This window comes from Hordeum vulgare, chromosome 4H, assembly GCF_904849725.1.
Source record: "Hordeum vulgare subsp. vulgare chromosome 4H, MorexV3_pseudomolecules_assembly, whole genome shotgun sequence".
Taxonomy (NCBI): Eukaryota; Viridiplantae; Streptophyta; class Magnoliopsida; order Poales; family Poaceae; genus Hordeum; species Hordeum vulgare.
The window spans coordinates 116,391,666-116,408,831 of NC_058521.1; positions in this window are offsets into that span (position 1 = coordinate 116,391,666).

Sequence of the window (17,166 nt, forward strand, 5' to 3'; positions counted from 1 at the left end):
ATTATACAGTATCAAGACCCGGCTCATCTTTTTACAGATGACCCAGCCCTTGGGGGTTACAGGTCGAAAGTTTTTCTTCAATTATCAAGACCCGGCTCATCTTTACAGATGACCCGGCCCTTGGGGGTTACAGGTCGAAAGTTTTTCTTCAATTATCAAGACCCGGCTCATCTTTTTACAGATGACCCGGCCCTTGGGGGTTACAGGTCGAAAGTTTTTCTTCAATTATCAAGACCGGGCTCATCTTTTTACTGATGACCCGGCCCTTGGGGTTACAGGTCGACAGATTCATTTTACTATTAAGACCTGGCTCATCTTTTTACTGATGACTCGACCCTTGGGGGTTAATAAGGATAATACAGTATGCAATAAGACGTACCTCATGTTTGTTCTTCAGCATGAGAAGCAGACTTTTTTCCATCTCATAACTCGCCTCCAGGCGACTTGCAAAGCCAGAGCAAAGTTCTCTAAATTCAAGATTCTCATACTGGGAGAGCTTAGCCTTGGAAAGTTCATGCTCAAAAGCAGGTTGAGCTGATGATGATACATGTTTTGATAAAACTGTTGTGGTCGGCTTAGAAAAGCGAGTGCCGATGATGACCACAGCGTTTGGGTCTTCTGCTCTTTTCAATGGACTTGGCGGATTAGGCGTTTCCATGGTTTCCTTGGGCGAGCTTGGGAGGTCCACTTGATCTTCAGGTTTATCTTGGGCCGGGTTATCCTGGATCGGTGCCGATTTTTCAACTGGCTCCGAAGCTGTAATGGGAGTTGACCCGCCAGTTTTCCTTTTCTTCGCTTGTGCCCTAAAAGGAAAAGGGGGTGTGCTTAAAGAAACAGACATTACCACCATCAGGACAAGGTAAATGTAATAAAAAGACTTACCCTGGGACGCGGATCATCAGTGGAAGTGCTGACATCACCGAGTCGCCGGATGAAGGAGGAGAACTCTACAAAAATAACACTTCAAGATGTGAGCGAGTTATAAACGCGATCCAAAAGGAAATGAATAGGTGCTATTAAAAGATACCTCATTTTGCCTTTTCTTGATTCTTGTTGGTAACCCGGACACCAAGTTTCCAGAATGACTCCAAGTTTTCCGATTTGAGGCATGTTGCGCTTTCTTCAAAAGGAAATTTGGATCCAAACAAGCATTTGGGTGTGAGAAGGGAACTTTCCCACAAATTCGCCTGGCCGGCTTAGGTGGAGGAGAAGATGAGTCGGAGGAAACAGAAATTACCTCTATGGAGTCTTCCTGGCTTTCATTGTCCTCATTCTACACAAGAGTTATAGAGGCGTAAACACAAAATTATCAACAATGAATGGCGAGTTAAAGAGGATGGACTTTTACCTCTGAAAGTATGTCGCCGACTTGGGATTCATCGACGTCAGATGGCTCAGTGAAGGCGGCTTTGCCCTTGCCCTTGGACTTCTTCTTTGGAGGCGGTCTGGCTTGCTTCAAGGCCATCTTTTTTGGCCTCCTGGACCAGAATTTGTCACCTTTCTGAAATGGCATTTTTTAAAGAGGTCTTAACTCAAGTAATACGGAAGGAATAAAGAAAAAAGCGGGTTAAGTTATTTACCTTTGGTGCCGGGTTGATCTTGCAGAACAGCTTAAGACCTATTTTGCCGCATTTGGCCGCTGGTTCGCCGGTCAATTTCTTGATGATGGTTACAATATCATTTTCTGTCAGTGCTGTGTGGAAGTAGCACTGAGGGTGATCCAGGGTACCATCAAAATCACACATTAATCCATCGCGACGACTTAAGGAGAGGATGCGCCATTCGACCCAGCAGCGGATTAAGTCAACCCCAGTAAGGCCGTTGTTTGTCAGAGATCTTAACTCGGATAGTACTGGGATAAAGTCTGACTCCTCTTCTTCGGTGAGCTTGTCTGGGAGTTTGAAATTTGTTGGAAGACGATCTTTCCTATAACCAAGAAGCTTGTTCTCACCCTCACGCGAAGTCTCCTGGCAGTAAAACCAAGACTCGCCCCAGCCTTTGGGATGGCTTGGCATGGCGAGTGACGGGAATGAACTATCCCTACAACGTTGAATATTGACACCTCCAAGCTCCAAGCTAGGTCCATTGGAAAATTCTGTCTGGCGATTCAAATAGAAGAAGTACCAGAATAAAGGAACCGAGGGTTCCATCCGCAAGTAGGCCTCACAGAACACCTGGAACTGGCATAAGTTGCTCACCGAGTTGGGCCCTAAGTCCTGGAGGTGGACATTCATAAAAGTCATGGCATCTCTGAGGAATTTTGATCCGGGCGGCTTAAAACCCCGTTCAAGGTGTTCAACAAAAACAACAATCTCCCCTTCTTTCGGGTTGGGGATCTCCTCTCCTAACCCGGAACGCCAACCGATAACCTCTTGAGGGTCCAAATTCCCCGTTTTCGCATAGTTGTTAAGGAGAGTATCATCAACCTTGGTCGGGAGCCAATCACTTTTGAAAACGGTGCCCATACTACAAAGGGACAAAATTACGGGTAAATTAACTCGCCAAGTATCTACTAATTGGTGAAACAGATCATTTGACTCACCAAAACAGTTTGCCTAATAGCTGAGGGAGTTTTTGACTCGTCGGTAAAGGTCCCAGGTCAGGATACCAGGGCGACTTGTGAAATTCTTACTACTTAAAGGGAAAATGGGTCAGAGCTTCAGTGGTGTCCGCCAAAATGGTGAAGTATGAATCTATAAACAGGTTTCACACAACAGATAGTAATATATGGATCTACGGAACAGGCATAAATGAATGCAAAAAGGTCTGGGTAAAATGGCCTATGACTAGGATGAAAACAGTACGGTTGATCCGGTGAAAACCTTTTTAAGTTTGCGATCAAGGCTAAGCAACTGGGGGTATGGAAAATGTTGGTGTGTTCACTATTGTCACCACCAACTAGCCGGGAATTACGAAGCTATTCGTGATGTTCTAAAAGGAACAGTGGACATGAACTTCGAAAAAGCTTAGATCTGCCTACAATGGCGGGAGGCTGACCTGGTAAGTGCAGCTGGGGGTGTCCGAAGAAAGATTCGTGGCGAGCGTCGCACGTTCGGCAGCTCCCAGACAGCGGTGAAGATCTCGGACGGCGACGAAGTGCTCGGACGACGGTGAAGCCGTCGGGCGGCGACGAGGTTCTCGGGCGACGGCGGAACTCTTGGGCGGCGACGGAGTGCTCGGGCGGCGACGAAACTCTTGGGTGGCGACGAGGCTCTCGGTGCGACGGCGAGGAAGAAGAGGGCGACAAGATGGGTAGGTGGAAATGTGCCCTGTCCCCTCCTCCCGCCCATTTATCAGGTCGGGTGCTAGGATCGTCGTGATGGCGCCCACAAATTTTCGGGATAGCGATACCGAAGGATCCGTTGGAGATTACGTCATCATCTCTTCCGAGATTAAAGGGATAAGAAGGCGCCAACAAGAAGTGGTTCGGCGACTTGAGTTTTCCGCAACAGATGGCGGTTTAAGTGCATGGTGCGCAAAAAGAGTGAGATGAATCGCCCCTAACTGGGTAAGGATATTGGCGTGAAAAAATTCAAGTCAATCTGGGGCCTAATGTTGGAGATATTATCTGTTGGGTAACCCGCCCTAGTTGGGTCGGGTCACCCAAGCTGGCGACTCATCTCCAAGAGGTTCCGGCCTTGGTCCAGCAAGGTCGGGAGTCGTATGGCGGTTCAGGACCTTTGGGAGAAGTCCATAGTAGGGAAGATCTCCAAGTCTTGGAAAGAGGGCGACTTAGAGATCGGAAGAAACACGATTTGTGTAAAGGAAAGGACCCTTGTAAACCCTAAGGACTCGACCTGTATATAAAGACGAGTGCCAGGGAAGGAGAGGGCAGGTTAGAAATCATCGAGTGCTAGGTCAGGCGAGTTACGCCCCCTTGTATTCGAAACATCATCAGTACAAACTCCAATCAGGACGTAGGCTTTTACCTCCTCACGAGGGGCCGAACCTGGGTAAATCTCTGTCTCGCTCCCACATAACCCCTTTGAGTCGCCACCAAGGTGCGATGGATCCAACACTAAGTCCTATCACGAGGACATCTGCCGTGACAAAACCACGACACCAGGTGCACTACGTGAAGCATTGATGACATTCAATTGCTCATCGGGAAAGCCATCATCAATAGGTTGTGGGTCATCAAGAACGTTCTCCAACCTAGACAAGTTATCTGCTACGGGGTTATCAGCAACCTTTCTGTCGACAACGTGCAAATCAAATTCTTGTAGCAAGAGAACCCATCTGATAAGTCTAGGTTTAGCATCCTTCTTCTCCATGAGGTACTTAATAGGAGCATGATCAGTGTGAATAGTGACTTTGGAATCAACTATGTAAGACCTGAACTCTTCACATGCAAACACGACTGCTAAAAATTCCTTCTTCGTAGTAGCATAGTTTCTCTTGGCACTGTCTAGAGTTTTACTAGCATAGTGAATAACATTCAACTTCTTATCAACTCTTTGCCCTAGGACAACACCAATAGCATAATCACTAGCGTCACACATGATTTCAAAAGGTAAGTTCCAATCAGGTGGTTGAACAATAGGTGCAGTTATCAAAGCCTTCTTAAGTATTTCGAAGGCTTCCTCACAATCATCGTCAAAAACAAAAGGAATATCCTTTTGCAAGAGATTGGTAAGAGGCCTAGAAATCTTAGAGAAGTCTTTAATGAACCTTCTATAGAAACCAGCATGACCAAGGAAACTTCTTATACCTTTGATATCTGTGGGGTATGGCATTTTCTCGATTGCATCAACCTTAGCCTTATCGACTTCAATACCTCTTTAAGAAATTTTATGTCCTAAGAAGATGCCTTCATTAACCATAAAGTGGCACTTCTCCCAATTCAAGACAAGATTGGTGTCTTTACATCTCTGCAAGACTCGATCAAGGTTGCTGAGGCAATCATCGAAAGAAGACCCGTAAACGGAGAAGTCATCCATGAAAACGTCAACAATCTTTTCACAAAAGTCAGAGAATATAGCCATCATACATCTTTAAAAAGTGGCAGGTGCATTACATAAGCCAAAAGGCATACGTCTATAAGCAAAGATACCGAAAGGGCACGTGAAAGTGGTTTTCTCCTGATCATATTGTGCAACTGGTATTTGAGAGAAACAAGAATAACCATCTAGAAAACAGAAGTGTGTGTGATTAGACAGCCTTTCTAGCATTTGGTCGATAAAAGGCAAAGGGTAATGATCTTTCCTAGTAGCTTTATTCAGTTTCCTAAAATCGATCACCATCCTATAGCCAGTAATAATCCTCTATGGGATCAATTCATCCTTATCATTAGGGACAACGGTAATGCCTCCCTTCTTAGGGACGCAATGCACCGGACTCACCCAATCGCTATGAGCAACAGGATAGATAATACCCGCTTCCAGGAGCTTCAGTATTTCGTTTCTTACTACTTCTTTCATCTTAGGATTCAATCTCCTTTAATGATCAACAACTTGTTTGAAATCAGGATCGGTTTTAATCTTGTGCTGGCATAGAGTAGGACTAATGCCCTTAAGATCATCAAGAGTATATCCAATAGCAGCACGGTGCTTCCTCATAGTTTTTAGCAACTTCTTTTCTTCATGCTCTGAGAGGCTAGCACTAATTATGACAGGATATATCTCTTTTTCATCAAGATAAGCATACTTAAGAGTATCTGGCAACTGTTTAAGCTGGAACACAGGATCACCCTTTGGTGGGGGTGGATCCCCAAGCAGTTCAACAGGCAAGTTATTCTTAAGAGTAGGATATTGTTCTAAGACAACTCTATCTATTTCATCCCTTTCATCCAAATGCATATCATTTTCATGCTCAAGCAAGTATTGCTCTAAGGGACCAGTAGGAAGCACGGCAATAGAAGCTAAGGCAATAGTTTCATCCTTAATGGACAACTCTTTTTCATGAGGTTGTCTACCAAACTTGGAGAAATTGAACTCATGTGACACACCTTCAAAGCCAACAGTGACAATTTTCTTCTCACAATCAATATGAGCATTGACAGTATTGAGGAAAGGTCTGCCAAATATGATGGGACAAAAGCTATCTTGTGCAGTAGCAAGAACAAGGAAATCAGCAAGATACTTCGTTTTACTACATAAGACTTCAACATCCCTAACAATTCCCACAGGGCAGATAGTATCTCTATTGGCAAGCTGAATAGTGACATCAGGCTCTATCTCAATAGGTGCAATCTTGTCTTTAATTTCATCATATAAGGATTGAGGTATTGCACTAACACGAGCACTCACATCACACAAACCATGATAACAATGATCTCCTATCTTAACAGAAACAACAGGCGTGCCAACAACAGGCCTATGTTTGTCTCTAGCGTGAGGTTTAGCAATTCTAGCAGCATCTTCACAGAAGTGAATATTATGTTTCTCAACATCGTCTGACAAGAGATCTTTGATGATAGCAACGCTAGGTTCAACTCTAATTTGCTCAGGGGGTATAGGTTTTCTAATGTAGCCTCTACGTATCACAGTTGAAGCTTTGGAATGATCCTTTATCCTAAGAGGGAAAGGTGGTTTCTCAATGTAAGCACTGGGAACAACAGGATCATTATAGGCAATGGCTTTCTCTTCAACTGGATTTGGTTTAACTACATTGACTTCTAAAGGAGGATGATATCTAAACCACTTCTCTTTGGGGAGATCAATATAAGCAGCAAACGATTCACACAATGAAGGTACTATCTCAGAGTCAAGTCCATACTTAGTGCTAAAGTCACAAAAAGTATTTGTTTCAACAAAGGATTTAACGCAATCAAACTTGAAATTCATACCTGACTCCTTACCTTCTTCAAGCTCCCAATCTTCAGAGTTGCATTTAATACTCTCCAATAAATTCCATCTGAAGTCAATATCTCTCTTCATAAAAGAACCGGTACAAGAAGTGTCAAGCATGGTGCGATCATCATGAGAAAGCCGAGCATAGAAGTTCTGAATGATAATTTCTCTCGACAGCTCATGCTTGGGGCATGAATATAACATTGATTTAAGCCTCCCGCAAGATTGAGCTATGTTTTCCCTGTCACGAGGCCAAAAATTATAAATATAATTCCTATCATGATGTACTAAATGCATAGGATAAAACTTTTGATGAAATTCCAATTTCAACCTATTGTAGTCCCATGATCCAGTATCATCACATAGCCTATACCATGTCAACACCCTATCCTTAGAAGATAAAGGAAAGACCTTCTTCTTGACATCATCCTCGGGCAAACCTGCAAGCTTAAATAAACCACAAACTTCATCTACATAGATCAGACGCAAGTCTGGATGTGATGTTCCATCTCGTGTAAAAGGATTAGCCAACAGTTTCTCAAGCATACTCGAAGGAAATTCAAAGCAAATATTTTCAGTAGGTGCAGCAGGTTGAGGAGCAACTCTTTGTGCTTCCGTTCGAGGTGAAGATACCCCGAGCAAGCCCCTCAAAGGATTAGTATCCATAGTGACAAGTGACAATAAATTTCAGCACACTATATGAATGTTTCCTTACCAAGTTCCACTTACCAAAGGCGCTTCACTCCTCGGCAACGGTGCCAGAAAAGAGTCTTGATGACCCACAAGTATAGGGGATCAATCGTAGTCCTTTCGATAAGTAAGAGTGTCGATCCCAACGAGGAGCACAAGGATCTGACAAGTGGTTTTCAACAAGGTAAAATCTGCAAGCACTGAAATTGTCGGTAACAAGTGATTGTGTGGTGAGATGATTCGTAGCAAGCAACAAGTAACAAAAGTAGCAACGTTGCAGCAAAGTGGCCCAATCCCTTTTGTAGCATGGGACAAGCCTAGACAAAGTCTTATAGGAGGAAAAACTCTCCCGAGGACACACGGGAATTTCTGTCATGCTAGTTTTCATCATGTTCATATGATTCGCGTTCGTTACTTTGATAGTTTGATATGTGGGTGGACCGGCGCTTGGGTACTGCCCTTACTTGGACAAGCATACCACTTATGATTAACCCCTCTCGCAAGCATCTGCAACTACGAAAGAAGAATTAAGACAAAGTCTAACCATAGCATTAAACTAGTGGCTCCAAATCATCCCCTTACGAAGTAACGCATAAACTAGGGTTTAAGCTTCTGTCACTCTAGCAACCCATCATCTACTTACTACTTCCCAATACCTCCCTCTAGGCCCAAATAATGGTGAAGTGTTATGTAGTCGACGTTCACATAACACCACTAGAGGAAAAACAACATACAACACATCAAATTACCGAACGAATACCAAATTCACATGACTACTATTAGCATGACTTATCCCATGTCCTCGGGAACAAAAGTAACTACTCACAAAGCATAATCATATTCATGACCAGAGAGCTAATGAGTAGCATCAAGGATCTGAACATAAACTCTTCCGACAAGTAATCCAACTAGCATCAACTACAAAGAGTAATCAACACTACTAGCAACCTTACAAGTACCAATCGGAGTCGCGAGACGGAGATTGGTTACAAGTGATGAACTAGGGTTTGGAGATGAGATGGTGCTGATGAAGATGTTTATGGTGATGAGTCCCCTCCGATGAGAGGAGTGTTGGTGACGATTTCCCCCTCCGGGAGGGAAGTTTCCCCAGCACGATCGTCCTGCTAGAGCTCTAGATTGGTTCTGCTCAAGTTCCGCCTCGTGGCGGCAGCGAATCCACGAAAAAGCTCCTCCTTGATTTTTTATGGATGAAACCCTTCATATAGCAGAAGAGGGGGGCCGGTGGGCCAGCAGACTGCCCACAAGCCCCCTTGGCGCGGCCAGGGGGTGGCCGCGCCAAGCAGGCTTGTGGCCACCTGCTGGCACCCCTCTGGCGCTTCTTCGGCCCAGTATTTTTTATAAATCCGGAAAAAAATCCTCGTTGATTTTTACGGTGTTTGGAGTTGTGCAGAATAGGTATCTCAACTTTGCTCCTTTTTTAGGCCAGAATTCCAGCTGCCGGCATTCTCCCTCTTCAAGTAAACCTTGCAAAATAAGAGAGAAGAGTCATAAGTATTGTACCGTGAAGTGAAATAACAGCCCAAGAAGCGATAAATATCAACATGAAAACATGATGCAAAATGGACGTATCAGTCACCTCCGATTAATCGACTTGACAACCTATTAATCGGTCTAACATGCCATTTAATCAGCCTGATAGTCCATTTAATCGGCTCGGGAACTTAACGCAATGAATAGGTGTTATTCAAATCGGCCATCCAATGAGTAGCGATTAACTGACCCATTAATTGATTAATCGGATGAATTCTTGAACAATGATTATGCATACAAGCATCACGTCCGTATCAAGTAGACCAAAACGATTCTGCATCTACTACTATTACTCCACATATCGACCGAGTCGTGCCTGCATCTAGAGTATTAAGTTCATGAAGAATAGAGTAACACATTAAGTAAAATGACATGATGTAGAGGGATAAACTCAAGCGATATGATGAAAACCCCATCTTTTTACACTTGATGGCAACAATACAATATGTGCCTCGCTACCCCTACTGTCACTGGGTGAGGACACTGCAATATTGAACCCAAAACTAAGCACTTCTCCCATTGCAAGAATTAACAATCTATTTGGCCAAACCAAACCAGTAACTTGAAGAGACTTGCAAAGATATGAAATCATGCATATAAGAATTCAGAAAAGACTCAAATAATATTCATAGATAATCTGAACACAAACTCACAATTCATCGGATCTCGAGAAACACACCGCAAAAGAGTATTACATCGGATAGATCTCCATGAAGATCATGAAGAACATGGTATTGAAGATCAAAGAGAGAGAAGAAGCCATCTAGCTACTCGCTATGGACCCGTAGGTCTGTGGTGAACTACTCACACTTCATCAGAGAGGCAATGGAGTTGATGTAGATGCCCTTTGTGATCAATTCCCTCTCCGGCAGATTACCGGAAAAGGCTCCCACATTGGATCTCTTGGGAACATAGGATCCCGGCGGCGGAAAAGTATTTGTGTTCCTCTTTTTTGGCGATACGAGAATATTTGGGAATTTATAGGCCAAGAAATAGGGTTAGGAGACCTGCAGGGGGCCCACAAGCCACGGGGCGCGGCCACCCCCCAAGGCGCGCCCTGCAGGCTTGTGGCCTCCCGGCAATTGACTTGCCCCCTACTCCAAGTGTGTTGCGTGTCTTCTGGTCCAAGAAAAATCTTTCCGGAGATTTTATTCTGTTTGGACTATGTTTAATATTCCTTATGTGCAGTATTCAAAAACGTGGAAAAATAGAAACTGGCACTAGGCTCTAGATTAATAGATTAGTCCCAAAAATAATATAAAACATCATATAAATGCATATAAAACATCAAAAACAGATAATATAATGGCATGGAACAATAAAAAATTATAGATACGTTGGAGACATATCAGCATCGCCAAGCTTAATTCCTACTCGTCCTCAAGTAGGTAAATGGTAAAAATAGAATTTTTGATGTGGAATGCTACCTAACATATTTATCCATGTAATATTCTCTAATGTGGCATGAATATTCAGATCCATAAGACTCAAAACAAAAGTATAATATTGACACAAAAACAATAATATTTCAAGCATACTAATAAGGCAAGTGCTTCCTTTCAAAATAACATGGTCTTAGAAAGTTATCCCTACAAAATCATATGGTCTGGCTATGCTCCATCTTCACCACACAACGTATCTAAATCATGCACAACCCCGATGAAAATCAAGCAATTGTTTCACACTTTTTATGTTCTCAAACCTTTTCAACTCTCACGGAATACATGAGCGTGAGCCATGGATATAGCACTATAGGTGAAATAGAATGTGGTGGAGGTTGCAAAAAGAAAGGAAGGATATAGTCTCACATCAACTAGGCTTATCAACGAGCTATGGAGATGCCCATCAATAGATAACAATCTGAGTGAGTAGGGATTGCCATGCAACAAATGCACTAGAGCTATAAGTGTATGAAAGCTCAAAAAGAAAACTAAGTGGTTGTGCAAAATATGTAATTCCACTAGTTATATCAGAATGACAAAATAGGAGACTCTCTACGAAGAACATGGTGCTATTTTGGAGCACAAGTGTGGAAAAGATAGTAACATTGTTCCTTCTCTCTTTCTCTTTTTTTCTCTTTTTTTTCTTTTTTTCTTTTTTTTTGAATGGGCTTGTTTGGCCTCTTTTATTTTTTTGTAAAGTCCGGAGACTCATCCCAACTTGTGAGGGAATCATATCTTCCATCATCCTTTTTATCACATGGTACAATGCTTTAATAATGCAAATCATCACACTTTTATTTACTTACAACCCAAAAGATTACAACTCGATATCTAGAACAAAGTATGACTCTATAAGCAATATGGAAGTGATGGTGCGTCTCATAAAAACTAGACGGTGGTGTTGCATGGCAATATATCCCAGAATGCCTATGAAAATGCCATAATAGGTAGGTATGGTGGTTGTTTTGAGGAAAATATATGGTGGTTTTTTTGAGGAAGGTGGGTTTAATGTACCGGCAAAAGTTGAGCGGTACTAGAGAGGCTAGCAAAGATGGAAGGGTGAGAGTGCGTATAATCCATGAATTCAACATTAGTCATAAAGAACTCACATACTTATTGTAAAAGCCTATTAGTTATCGAAACAAAGTGCTAGACGCATGCTCCTAGGGGAAGTGTTGGTAGGAGTTAACCATCGTGCGATCCTGACCTCCACACAAAGGCTGACAATCATTAAATAAATCATGCCCCGACTTCATCACATAACGATTCATCATACGTGCATGCTACGGGAATCACAAGCTTTAACACAAGTATTTATTCTAATTCACAATTACTTACTAGCATGACTGTCATATTACCATCTTCACATCTCAAAACTATATGCAAGGAATCAAACTTCTCATCATATTCAATGCACTTAATATGAAAGTTTTTATTATATCCCTCTTGGATGCCTATTTATTAGGACTAAATTCATAACCTAAACCAATTACCATGCTGCTTAAAGAACTCTAAAAATAATATAAGTGAAGTACGAGAGTTTAATATTTTCTATGAAACAAAACACCGCCGTGCTCTAAAAGATATAAGTGAAGTACTAGAGCAACATTGCCTAGCTCAAAAGATATAAGTGAACCACAAAGAGTATTCTAATAAATTCACGATTCAGCGTGTCCCTCTCTCAAAATGTGTGTGCATCAAGGATGATTAAGGAAAACTAAATAGTAAAGACTCGTATCATACAAGCCGCTCCAAACAAAACACATATCATGTGGTGAATACAAATATAGCCTCAAGTAAATTTACCGATGGATTAAAGACGAAAGAGGGGATGCCTTACGGGGCATCCCCAAGCTTAGGCTCTTTGGTATCCTTGTATATGTCTTGGGGTGCCTTGGGCATCCCCAAGCTTAGGCTCTTGCCACTCCTTATTCCGTAGTCCATCAAATCTTTACCCAAAACTTGAAAACTTCACAACACAAAACTCAACAGAAAACTCATGAGATACGTTAGTATAAGCAAAATAAATCACCACTTAGGTACTGTTTTGAACTCATTATTTATTTATATTGATGTAATATTTACTGTATCCCAACTTCTCCATGATTCATACCCCCTGATACAACCCATAGATTCATCAAAATAAGCAAAGAACACAAAGGAAACATAATCTGTTAAAAACACAACAGTGTGTAGCAATATGTTTACTTCGAATACTTTTGTAACTCCAAAAATTCTCAAAAATTAGGACGATATGGGAAATTTGTAAACCAATCGTGTGTAAAGAAATTCATATCAAAAGCACGTTAGAGAGAATTTATAAAATTCCTAGACTGAGAGCGAAAGTTTTTGTTTTTCAGCAGAATCAACTTGCAAATACCGTAGACCATCCCAAAGGTTTTACTTGGCTCAAACACTAATTAAAACAAGAAAACACAATTATTACAGAAGTAATAATATGTGCAGCACACAAAAACATAAACAAAAACAAAAGAAAAACAAATAAAATTGGGTTGCCTCCCAACAAGCGCTATTGTTTAACGCCCCTAGCTAGGCATAATGCAATAGATATAGGTATTGTCATCTTTGATATGCAATCCATAGGTAGCTCTCATAATAAATTCATAAGGTAATATTATTTTATTTCTAGGAAAGTTCTCCATGCCTTTCCTTAATGGGAATTGGAATCTAAGATTACCTTTCTTCATATCAATAATTGCACCAATTGTTCTAAGGAAAGGTCTACCAAGAATAATAGGACATGTAAGATTGCAATCTATATCAAGAACAATGAAATCTAAAAGCACATAATTCCTATTTGAAACAATAAGAACATCATTAATCCTTCCCACGGGTTTCTTAATTGTAGAATCCGCTAGATGCAAATTTAGGAAGCAATCATCAAATTCATGGAATCCTAGCACGTTACATAATGTTTTTGGAATCGTGGAAACGCTAGCACCCAAATCACACAAAGCATGGCACTCGTAATCTTTAATTTTAATTTTAATAGTAGGTTCCCACTCATCATAAAGTTTTCTAGGTATATAGACTTCCAACTCAAGTTTTTCTTCAAAAGATTTCATCATGGCATCCACAATATGTTTAGTAAAAGATTTATTTTCAATATAAGCATGTGGAGAATTCAACATGGATTAAAAAAGGAATCACAATCAATCAAAGAGCAATTATCATAGTTAAAGTTCTTGAAATCCGAAAGAGTGGGCTCATTGCTATTTAAAGTTTTGACCTCTTCCATCCCACTTTTATCAATCTTATCATTAAGATCTAAAAACGCCGAATCATGGGGACGCCTTTTAACTAAAGTTGACTCATCTCCAGTCCCATATTTTTTCAATAATTATGCTAGAAAACAAAGATTCAATAGGTGTCACACCAATCACTTTAAGATCTTCATCATTATTATCACAAGAAAACACCTTTTCAAGCCGTTCACGCTTAGCACGTATTCTAGCGGTTCTTTCCTTACACTCATCAATAGAAATTCTCATAGATTTTAAAGATTCATTAATATCATGCTTGGGTGGAATATATCTAATTTTCAAATAATCAGTCTCAAGAGAAATTCTATCAACGTTCCTAGCCAAATCATCAATCTTGAGCAATTTTTCTTCAGTCATAGGATTGAAACTTTTTTGAGAGCTAATGAATTCTTTAATATTATTCTCAAGATCAGAGGGCATCTTATTATAATTTCCATAAGAATTGTTGTAGGAATTACCATAATTATTAGAGGAATTACTAGGGGATAGCCTAAGACTAAAATTACCTCTATACGCGTTATTGCCAAAATTGTTCCTACCAACAAAATTCACATCCATAGATTCATTATTATTTCCAATCGAAGAAGACAAAGGCATATCATTGGGATCAATAGGAGCACTCCTACTAGCAAACAATTTCATTAATTCATCCATCTTTCCACTCAATGTATTTATTTCTTCCATAGCATGCACTTTTTACTAGTAGGAGATCTTTTGGTATGCCATTGAGAGTAATTTGCCATAATATTATCTAGGAGTTTAGTAGCTTATCCTAACATGATTTACATAAAAGTACCACCCGCGGCGGAATTGAAAAGATTTCTAGAAGGAAAATCCAATCCCGCATAAAAAAATGTATAATCATCCATAAACTCAAACCATGTGCAGGACAATTCCTAATCATTAGTTTCATCCTCTCCCAAGATTGTGCAACATGCTAATGATCAAGTTGCTTAAAATTCATTATATCGTTCCTAAGGGAGATATTATTAGCGGGCGGAAAGTACTTGGAAATAAAAGCATCTTTACACTTATTCCATGAATCAATACATTTAGGTAAAGATGAAAACCAAGTTTTGGCACGATCTCATAATGAGAAAGGAAATAGCTTTAATTTAAAATTTTCATTATCCACATCTTTCTTCTTTTGCATATCACACAACTCAACGAAAGTATTTATATGGAATGTGACATCTTCACTAGGAAGGCCGGAAAATTGTTCTTTCATAACAAGATTGAGCAAAGCGGCATTAATTTCACAAGATTGCGCACTAGTGGCGGGACCAATCGGAGTACTAATAAAATCATTATTAGTAGTAGTGGAAAAATCACATAACTTGGTATTCTCTTGATCCATCGTGACAAAGCAAGCAATCTAGCACACAAGCAAGCAAACAAAAAGACGAATGAAAAAAGGGCGAATAAAAAGGCAAATCTTTTTGATGTTTTATGAAACTCATTTTAGAAGTGGGGGAGAGGAAAAGGAGAGGCAAATGGAAAATAAAGTAAATGCAAGAGATAAGTTTGTGATGGGTACTTGGTAATCTTGCTATGTATCCTCCCCGACAACGGCGCCAGAAATCCTTCTTGCTACCTCTTGAGCTTGCGTTGGTTTTCCCTTGAAGAGGAAAGGGTGATGGAGTAAACTAGATAAGTATTTCCCTCAGTTTGTTGAGAACCAAGATATCAATTCAGTAGGAGGGACAAGCAAGGCTCCAATAGTAGTACTTGCACAAATATCAAACACTTGCACCCAACGCTATAAAGGGGTTGTCAATCCCTTCAAAGTTATTTGCAAGGATGAGATCTGATAGAGATAGATATAGAAGATTGCGGAAACAAAACTAAATAAATTGCAGCAAAGTATTTTTGGTTTATAGATATGAAGATATAGTATGAAAAATAGACTCGGGGGCCATATATTTCACTAGAGGCTTCTCTCATAAAGGAAAATAATATGGTGGGTATCGTGGTTTTGTCACGGCAGATGTCCTCATGGAAGGACTTAGTACTGGAGCCATCGCACCTTGGTGGTGACTCAAAGGGGTTAAGCGGGAGAGACACGGCGATTTACCCAGGTTCGGCCCCTCGTGAGGAGGTAAAGGCCTACGTCCTGCTTTGGTTTGTATTGATGTGGTTTCGATTACAAGGAGCGCGTAACTCGCCAAACCTAGCACTCGATGATTTCTAGCCTGCCCTCTCCTTCCCTGGGACTCGCCTTTATATACAGGTCGAACCCTTAGGGTTTACAAGGATACTTTCCTACCTACAAATCGTGACCCCTGTGGTCTCTAAGTCGCCGTCTTTCAAAGCTTGGAGACCTTCCAGGAATCATAAACCGCCATACGACCTTGATCCGGCCAGGCCAAGGCCCAAATCACTGTTTAGGTGAATAGCCTGATTGGTGACCCGGCCCAACTAGGGCGGGTTATTAACAGGTAATATCCCCAACATTAGGCCCCAGATTGACTTGAACTCTTTTCACGCCAATACTTCTGCTCAGTTGAAGGCGATTCATTCCTCATTTTTCTCCATACTCAGAAATTGTAACCCGCCATCTGGCACCGAAAAATCTTTAAGTCGCCAAACCATTTCTTGTTGGCATCTTCTTATCCCTCGATTTCCGGGAAGACTGACATAATCCCAACGGATCCTGGTGCATCGTTATCCCAAAATCTTCGGAACGCTATTATGGCGAATCTTTTTATTCCCCGGCGGTTCCCGCTCACGGCGCCTCGATTCCAGCGCCCGCCCTGTTAAATAGATGGGGGGACATGAATGGTGCTTCCCACCTACCAGTCTCGTCAATCTCCTCCCCATTATCACAGCGAGGAAGTCTCATCGCCTCCCGAGGGCTCCGCCGCTGACCGCACTTTCCGTCTTCGTCCGAGAGGCTTCGGCGCTGCCCATAGATCTTCGCCGTCGTCAATCTTCGCACCGCGGCCGATCCGTCCGCCGCCATTGACCACCGCATCGTCGTCGACCGTCTCGTCGCTCGCCAAGAACTCCGCCGCCGTCGAAGATCTCTTCACTCGACGGGACCTCCGTGCTTCTCCAACAACCTCCGTCACTGTCGGCCTTTACCGACCGAAAGCATCAGGTTAGGCCACCGCCCATTTAAGAACAAATCTAATCTCCGTTCGAAGCTCCAGCACTGCCATGTTCTTGATGTTCTTCGCGAGAATTTGTTGCCCGTCCTGAACTGATTAGCACAAATGTCGACGAGATAGCCAATGCTTTGAATACCTTCATTTATCAGTTCTTAGTTGCGAATCTAGAGTAATGTTTCATCAAGCGAAGGGCATCACTTTGCCCTGGTAATAAATTGCTGCATCCAGCCACTTTTCTCATGTTTTTCATCTGCCCAGTAGATCCATAATTTACCTACTGTTTGCAAAAAGTTGTTTG